The following is a 9,061-nucleotide window of genomic DNA, read 5'->3' as shown; positions in this document are numbered from 1 at the left end:
GACTGAGTATCTGCTTCAAACTTGAGTTTCATGCATGATTCGACACAATAATTATTCTTTGACAATTTCAGTCTCAATCATTCTTCAGTAATAGATCAGCATTTTAGAGTTAAATATATAGTTTTATGTAGAAGTGTGTTTCAAAACTCAGATGACTGTCTTTTAAGGTTGGCGTTTCCAGTTCAGAACCGCAAAACGATCCTATTCTCTCAATGAGAGAAGGATCAAGCTCTCAAAACCTACTGTAAATATCCCTTTTCGAGGATTTAAGTACTCTCTACCAGAAAGATTTGACAAAGAACCAGCCCTTTTGTCCTAGATCATCTCACTCATCTAATTAAATCAAGATCTTCGAATACTTAATCACTCTTTCACTATAAAATAGAGAAAACTGTAATCCTAATGTTTAAATGAGTATGATAAATCTTGACAAAGACCATTTCTTATCTACTTATCTATTCATTCTACATATCTGGTTATTTACTCGTCCACCCACTTTACTCATCCAATTGGATGGAGCTCTTCTAATATATAATCACTCTATAAAATGAAAACTCTAATCCTAATGTATGAATTATAATAATAAATCTAGATCCCAGTCTCTCTTGTTGATGAAGTTTGAAACAATGCTCCAAACCTTCCCTCGTTTTCAATCCTACAATGGAACCACTGGCCAAACCCATTGCCGAATGTGACCCATTAATGCAGCAGAGCTTTTCCAATGAAACATTGTCGGACTCGAGGAGATATTGGCGGCGCATCGAAAACGGAAAAGTAGTTTTCCGATTTGGCCGAGATAATTTTCCGCTCCAGAATGGAGGCAGTTGGTTGGTAGCAGTGCGGCTTCTGGGGTTGGCCATGCGCGCTGAGATGAGGGTGAGGGATGGTGGGCGGGGGTAGAGGGAAAAGGGAAAGAGAGAAAGAGGGAAAGAGGGAAAAAGGGGAAGAGAAAAGGAGAGAAGGAGGGAAAGAAGGAAAGAGGGAAAGAGGAAAAGAGGGAATGAGGGGAAGAGTGAAAGAGGAAAAGAGGGAAAGAGAGAATGAGGGAATGGAAAAAGAGGGAACAAGGGGTGGAGGGAAATAGGGAATGAGGGAATGTGGGAATGAGGGAAAGAGGGAATGAGGGAATGAGGGAAAGAGGGGAAAAGGGTGGCTGTTGTAGTTGAAGTCGCCTCACAGCTCAGTTGGTTGAATGGTGGCGTGGGGTGCACTGTGCTCCGTTGTGACTGTGAACGTGGTTGTGGATTTTGAGGTTAGCGCGGGACATGCATTATGGGATGATGGTGTACTTGTTACAATTAACCTCAATTGCTAGTGAGTGTTGATCGTTGATCTCGGAAGGGAATCAATCAGGTGAGAGACCCTTATTCCTGTTCTGTTCTGTAAAATAATAAAATTGTGCTTTTAATTCAGACACTGTTTATGGTGAGATATTTTTCCATACTGAGACTCTAGATGCAATGTGTTTCATAATTGTGATTTTCTTGGTGATTCTGCGAGTGTGTTTTGAATGATGATTCTGATCTTTGGAATTTGCTTCAAGTGACAAGATTCCACGAGATTCACCTCTTATATCTATATATATAAAAGCGAAATGGCACTCACTCACTCGCAGAACTAAAAATCTAACGGACCAAAAAAGTTCAAACTTGGTAGGTATGTTCAGTTGGCCCTTTAGAGGCGCACTAAGAACGGATTAGAAAAGAAATTCAAAGATACGGCAAAATTAGCGTTTTTCCAGCGTTTTTCAAGCGTTTCCTCAGCTTTTTCGAGAACAAATGAACAGAAATTGTTCAAATTTAGTACAGAAGCTGAGCTAGGGTGTAATAATGTGTTAGAAAGAATTTGAAATAACGCCAAAGATACGCCCAAAATCAGCGTTTTTCCAACGTTTTTCTCAGATTTTCTGCGTTTTCTCAGTACTTTGACTTTCTGATGGAATGAAGCATGCTCAAATGAAAAATACAGGCGAGCGAAGCGAGCCCGCTGATCTCATCTTCGGACGATCCAGTCGGGGGTCCAGGGGGCGGAGCCGGATATGGCAAGCGAAGCGAGCCTGACGGCTAGTAAGTTATATTTCCAAGTATTCAAGTACTTTGTGAAGTTATTTATTACAGGTTCATTCTCGGACAATTGAATCGATCAACTTCAAGACTTATCTTGGATTGCGAATCCGACGATATAGTAGATAAGTCATCAAATCAGTTTTTCAAGATTGCCAATAGAACTAAATTAGGATGACCCTGCTGATAGTCAACATTCGAGACGGATAGGCAACCAAAGGATAAGAAAAATATTCAATACTTAATCGCTTCTGTGATGTGATCGTTCAAAGTTCATTTAAACATCTCAGAAGGATTCCAATCTGAAGAAAACCATTCATTACTGACTGATACTGTAGTATGCGATTTCTGCTACATCGGAATTTGATAGTTGGGGATTGAGGTATCAAAATATTTAAAGTCGTTTGATCTGTTACCATGGATTGTAAAAACTTCAAATGTGTTGCTTGAGAATGTCCATAAATAGCATTACTCCTCGTATGTTTAGTTTGCTCTAATGTCGTATGTTATATTATTTGTTGTATTATGTTTAGTTTGATTGAGTGGATTCTAATAAGATCTTTCAATAAAAAGATTATAAGATACAATGATGATTAGGAGTTTGACTTCCTGGACCTCCCTTCTACTCAAGAGAATAAAACAATTTTTTTTTATAAAGGCTGGATATTCTATATTCATACTGATAACATTCTAGTTCCCTGTATATTATTTTGTGGCATTGAATAGCATGTCTTATAGAAATCATTCAATTAAATGAAAATAAAAAAATTACGAGTAGGTATGGAAGATTGTTATCAAGTTTTGTAGTCGGAGACAATTACAAGAAAGAATAAAAACACAAATTTGAATATTGTCAACACTTTTTATAAAAAAGTATCACTTTTAAATTTGTGTTCTCATTATGGAAAATTACCACAACATCACTCACAACACAACTGTAAAAATTACAAGGAAGTCGGGATTTGATACGATTTTAAAGAAGATGCATTGCAACGTAGCACCAATTAAGTCTATAGAATAAAGATGCTCTGATTGGCTATATTTCAGTCACCTGCAGTTTCGATCTCACATACATTAATCAACCATCAAATAATAAAAAATGGTTCCAGATAATAGAAGTGTGTCATTTCAATGCGAATAAATAACAGGGTTATGTTATCATTCAATCTTAGAAAACACGTAGAAGGATTAATAAAAACAATATAAAACATGTACTACCCTTTTTATTTGAAACATTAAAATATTTCAACGACTAGTTTCGGCAAACTTTGGCCATTTTCAAGTTCAAATGCCAAATATAAAATGTTTCCTATATTGTTTTTACTAATTTCAATAAAATAACCCATACAAGTGAAGTGATTTCACGTGGAAGGATGTTTCGTTAGAGGGAAACTCATAATTGAATATAATATAGTGGTACTTCATTCAGTAAACTACACTATTCCATCAAATTCCATGTGAACCAATAACATAGTTCAATTAAAATCTGTGGATTTTGTGAGGGAGTATGAATGAGATATCTTGAAATTGTCACAATGACCTGAAATGAACTTGAAATGAGTGATTGTTAAATAGTCTCAAGATTTCTCATGGAACCTGAAGAATAATAGATAGATGTTTCCAATTGACTCCTCCATTCCAAACAAAAGAGACGTTAATTCAAATGGAATCTCCTAATCAAACAATAATAATCTAACAATCCGTTCTTGCTCTCCACTGAAACAATAATTGATACTACATTCCTTCCTACTACATTGGAGGTGAACGTTCAACGCATTCTTCGCAAATAACATCGATGTTTCTCCTTCAACCCATGCTAACAAAAGCGAATCCATCATCTATAGCATGACGTTGCAACAGTGTTGCAAAGAAGTGACGAGCGTTGCAATCAATATTGAGTCAAATCTCGCCTCCAGATGGAAATTCGGTTGTCTGTTTATACGGGGAATTGAATTTAATTGGATTACAGCGAGGGGATGAAATCAGCTGTCTGTCCCTGCCGGGGCTGCGAGCTCGAGCTATGGTCGATTTTGACCCAATTTCGGTGCCGCCGCTGAGCTCTGGCTCTGGAATTCGAATTTCGGCTGTCACTTTGATCTGTAAACTTCTTGGGCTCAAAGTCAATTTACTCACAGTATTCAAGTGTTGAGTTCTCAGATTGGGAGGCAGTTAACTGACTCTTAGATTTCTGTTTGTCTCTTCCCAAAATGAGTATCGTACTGTGATGTAGCTTTGATCTAATAGGCCTCCTTCTGCTAGTGCCTATTCGTTCCGAATATTGGCGATCAGCCTGACTATGGATATCTTATTTACTGCCATCCTGAAAACTTCTGTTGTAGTCTTGGAGAACCAGGTACGCAGGTTTTTCAGCCATGATATTCTCCTTCTTCCTGGTCCTCTTCTGCCATAGATCTTTCAGTAGGCCGTAATAAATCTTGAATAGGTCAAATATCTTGTTAAGCATGAACTTTATCGATAGTAGTCTAATCCGCTTGTGCTAGATGAAGCATATCATCTAGCTAATCTGCTGAGTATAGCTCAAAATGAAATGCATTCGAATTCCAATAATTAAAGTTTGCCTAGAGAGATTAGAATTCTATTATTCATCGAAATGACTAATTCCTAACGTGACTAAACAAATATTTGATTTTTTCGGGATATGTTACCTACACATATCTAACTAAACTTCACCATTCTAACTATGAATATATTGTAATTAAAATATTGGGTCTTTTAATTTCGTGGAAATCTATCATTGCCATGGACAAATTTAGAATAATATATTGGGTAATAAGTATTGAAGTCAAACTCTACAGAGAGAGTGAGAGAAATTGGCTCTCAAGTCTCATGAAGAGAAACTTTGATAGCTGGGTGGACTTGACATATATACAACTTCAGTTATAAATGTTCACACACGGAGAATGAACAGTCGAATTCAAGCTGCAGAAATGAGGTTTCTAAGGAGTGTATTTGGCTGCACTAGAGTCGATAGAATCAGAAATACTGATATAAGGCAGGTTTTATCGGTTGCTTCTCTGCATGAGAGAATTAAACAAAATAGACGCATCTGGTGCAGTCATTTGGATAGAATGCCACCTGGAAGAATGCCCCTTGAAGTCCAAAACTATAGGCCCAGGCCTACTGGAAAAAGAGATGTAGGAATGCCAAGAAAGAGATGGGTACCCAAACAGGTTAATCAATAAATCTAATTCCTGTAGTGAAGATGATGATGAGTTGTAAATTAATATTTCCAATCGTGGTCTTAGAATGATGTACTGTAATCAGGGTGATTGAAGGAATTAACCGGAGAAAACCAACTGGAGAATCATCTCCAGATGATATTCTCTGAACGAGAATAGCTTGAGAAATCTATTGAGATTGGAATTTTCCGAATTTACATTGAAAATGGAAATTATTCCTGACTGCTGGAGAATCCTTTCTTCCATACTGGAGAATCATCTTAATGCGATATTCTTTGAACAAGAATACGAGTAGCTTGGGAAATCTATTGAGATTGGAGTTCTTCTTCTTCTTCTTCTTCTTCTTATTTTCTTCTTCTTCTTCTTCTTCTTCTTCTTCTTCTTCTTCTTCTTCTTCTCTTCTTCTTCTTCTTCTTCTCTTCTTCTTCTTCTTCTTCTTCTTCTCTTCTTCTTCTTCTTCTTCTTCTTCTTGGAGTTCTCTCGGTAGAGAGAGTTCTTTTGGTAGAGAGTTAGTGGGAAGGATATTTTGAATATTCTTTCCGAAGAATGGACATTGATATGTCCAAAGCTCCGCCAATTTATATAGATGCATAACAATATTATCTATAGTTATTCCAAATTGCTTTTTCCATATCACATACAGTTCAATAATTATTTTCTTAGTCTATATTATGTGAATTCATCCATAATTTTGCTGCATTGTAAGCTGTTGTATATAATTGTATAAGCCAGTATATTTTGTAATATACAGGAATAAAGTACTCAATCAATCAATCAATCAATCACGGATTTATATTAAAAATGGACATTTTTCCATTATGACAGTGAAAACTATAGAGTGCACTATTCTGGTGCCCCACAAAAGTATGAGCATGGAGTTGGAATAATTATACACAAATCAATCGCACAGAATGTGTCAAGCTTTATACCTACTAATGAGAGAATGATGCTTGTACAAATAAGAGCATTGCCAGTAAACGTGAACATTGTACAGTATATGCGCCCACAAGTGAGCATGATGAACAAGTGATAATTGCTAATTTTGATGCTCAATTAACAACTCTTATCAAGAACATTCCTAATGAAGAAGCTCTTATAATAATGCGTGACTTCAATGCAAAGGTAGGAAAAGGAAGATCAGGAATTCATATTGGTCCCCATGGCCTTGGAGATAGAAATGAGTCGGGAGAAGAGCTTTGTACTTTTGCGGTGGAAAACGATTTGATTGTGATGAATACCTTCCTTGATCTACCTCATCGGAGATTGTATACTTGCAAGTCTCCAAGAGATGGAACGGATGGTAGGATTGTACGCAATCAGATTGATTATATAATTATGAATAGGAATTAAACTAACAAATGACGAGTACCTGAATGCATTATTGTTTGCTGATGACTTGTGGATTATTCAAGACAGTGAAAATGACCTCCAAAAATCAGTTTATGTTCTTAACGAAATTTGTAAAGAGTACAATTTTAAAATATCAATAGACAAGACAAAAATTATGGCTTTCACAGGTAAACATCCAACCCGGTCAAAAATTGTGATTGACAACAATGTTCTGGAACAAGTGTCGAAATATACATATTTAGGATGCGACATCAGTTATAGTGAAGATTAGGATATCGAGAAAAAGATTGGAAAATTTCAAGTGGTATGTGGCAATATTAGCAGAACCTTGGGGAAGCAAGCACGGAGAGAAACTATAATGAAATTTTATAGAATAATGGCTGCTCCAGTCCTCCTCTACGGAAGCGAGTCGTGGGTTACAACTAAACCCCTAGAGAGTAGAGTGCAGGCGGCGGAGATGCGATTCCTCCGGAGAACCAAGGGCTGCGATAGAAGGGACCACATCAGAAACGATGATATCCGAGCAGAGCTAGGAATTTACAGCTTGTTGGAAAAAGTCACACAATACCGGAAGCAGTGGAAAGACCATGTGGAAAGAATGCCGGCAGAAAGGCTTCCTCTACAGATATTGAACTATAAACCGGCAGGGAAAAGATCTATTGGTAGGCCACGGAAGAGATGGCAATAAATACACTACTTGTATAAATTATAGCGTAATTTTGTAATTGAAATATAGATATTAATAATCTGTTTGTAAGTCGGAACAGGCATTAACCTAATCCTTGTACGTAAGATGATGATGAGATATAGAAATAGCTGCAAGATGGCCAAAACATTTCCAGGAGCAGATGTAGACTCCGACCACAACTTGATGGTTTCCGATTTCAGACCACAGTGGAAGAAACTGAGAACAAAATCAACACAGAAGACATTCGACAGAAGAAAAATTAGCGATCCACATGTGAGAGAGCAAATTGAGAATGTGCTCGGTGCTGCTCTGATTGAAGTGAAGGCAAGTCCGGAGATCGATGACAAAATAGGGGAAATAGTAGATGTCACAACAAGAATAAAAAAAAATTTTGAGAGTTGATAGAGAGAAGAGGAAGTTGTGGATGAGCGATGAGATTTTGGAGTTGATGGAGGAGAGAAGAATGAAGAAAATAGATGAAGACCTGAATCAATATAAATCAATCAATAGACAAATAAGAAAGGAAATCAGAGAAGCAAAGGATCAGAAATTCTCTTTCTGCCAGAGTGGCTCAGGCAAGGTATGACACATTCAATGTGCACAAAAAGGTTAAAGAACTCACAGGAAATTATAAGAAGAGATCTGTGGGTAAAATAGTAAATGACCAAGGAGAAATAATTGTTGATGTAGAGCATATGAAATTGGAATGGCAGGATCATGTTGGAAAACTCTTCTCAGACCAAAGACATGAACACGAGTTAGCAACTGAGTTAACAGGATCAGACATTCTCTTTGATGAAGTTGAAGCGGCCATACAGTCGATGAAAAGTGGCAAAGCAGCTGGCCCGGACGGCGTTCAGTCAGAAATCTTGAAACTTTTCAATGAAGATTTTAAAAAAGAGCTGACATCGGTTTTCAATTATATATATAACAGTGGAGAAATACCAAAGGAATGGTTAAGATCAGAATTTATAGTTCTTCCCAAAAAACAGGGTGCCAAGAAGTGCAGTGATTATAGAACTATCAGCCTTATGAGCCACTTGTTGAAAATATTTTTGAAGATTATTCATCGTAGACTGTATAAAATCTGTGAGGATCTAGTATCGCCTACACAGTTTGGCTTCATGAAAGGACTGGGAACTAGAGATGCGGTTTTTGGTGTACAGGTCCTTTCCAACGCTGCCGCGACATGAACTGCAATATATATGCCTGCTTCATCGATTATCAAAAAGCATTTGACAGAGTTTAATTAATTAATCATTCAGAATTACACAACTTACAGAAAAATACCACAGGCTCATAAGCCCAAAACGGTTTCAATTCTAATTTATACAACAGTCCAAATATAGCTAGGTTATGTGTCATTCTTCAATTACACACTCAATTTACAATTCAAAACACACAAAAATCATTTTTAAATTGAATTAAATCAATCAAAAATTCCAAACTTTGAAAAAACTATAAAATTTGAGACAGAAAAGACACTGTTTGGAACTTATCACAGCTTAAAATGAGTTCAGCATAATAAAATGATGGTGGTCATGCGGGATAGCGGAATCGATGGTAAGGATTTGCGTTTAATTAAAAACCTGTATTGGAATCAGTCGGCATCTGTTATAGTCAACGATGAGAAAACAGAAGAAGTTAAAATTCTCCGAGGAGTACGGCAGGGTTATTTATTATCTCCACTAATATTCAACTTGTACTCAGAGGAAATTTTCCAAGGAGCCTTGAAGTACTCGGAGGCCGGCATACTATTG

At 36.9% G+C, this 9,061-nt stretch overlaps 1 protein-coding gene across 1 annotated transcript in view; it reads left to right on the top strand.

Annotated features, from left to right (window-relative positions):
* The first annotated feature begins 1,201 nt into the window (after positions 1 to 1,201).
* The window catches only part of LOC111044919, a 310,482-nt gene continuing 302,622 nt past the window's right edge, over positions 1,202 to 9,061 (top strand). The window contains exon 1 of the mRNA XM_039436186.1: positions 1,202 to 1,353. The gene's annotated coding sequence lies outside the window, so the exon portion shown is untranslated. The remainder of the gene's footprint in view (positions 1,354 to 9,061) is intronic.

The sequence above is a fragment of the Nilaparvata lugens genome, chromosome 10 (assembly GCF_014356525.2).
Source record: "Nilaparvata lugens isolate BPH chromosome 10, ASM1435652v1, whole genome shotgun sequence".
NCBI lineage: Eukaryota > Metazoa > Arthropoda > Insecta > Hemiptera > Delphacidae > Nilaparvata > Nilaparvata lugens.
Note: the sequence above shows the minus strand (reverse complement) of the source record. Positions and strands in the feature narration are given on the sequence as shown.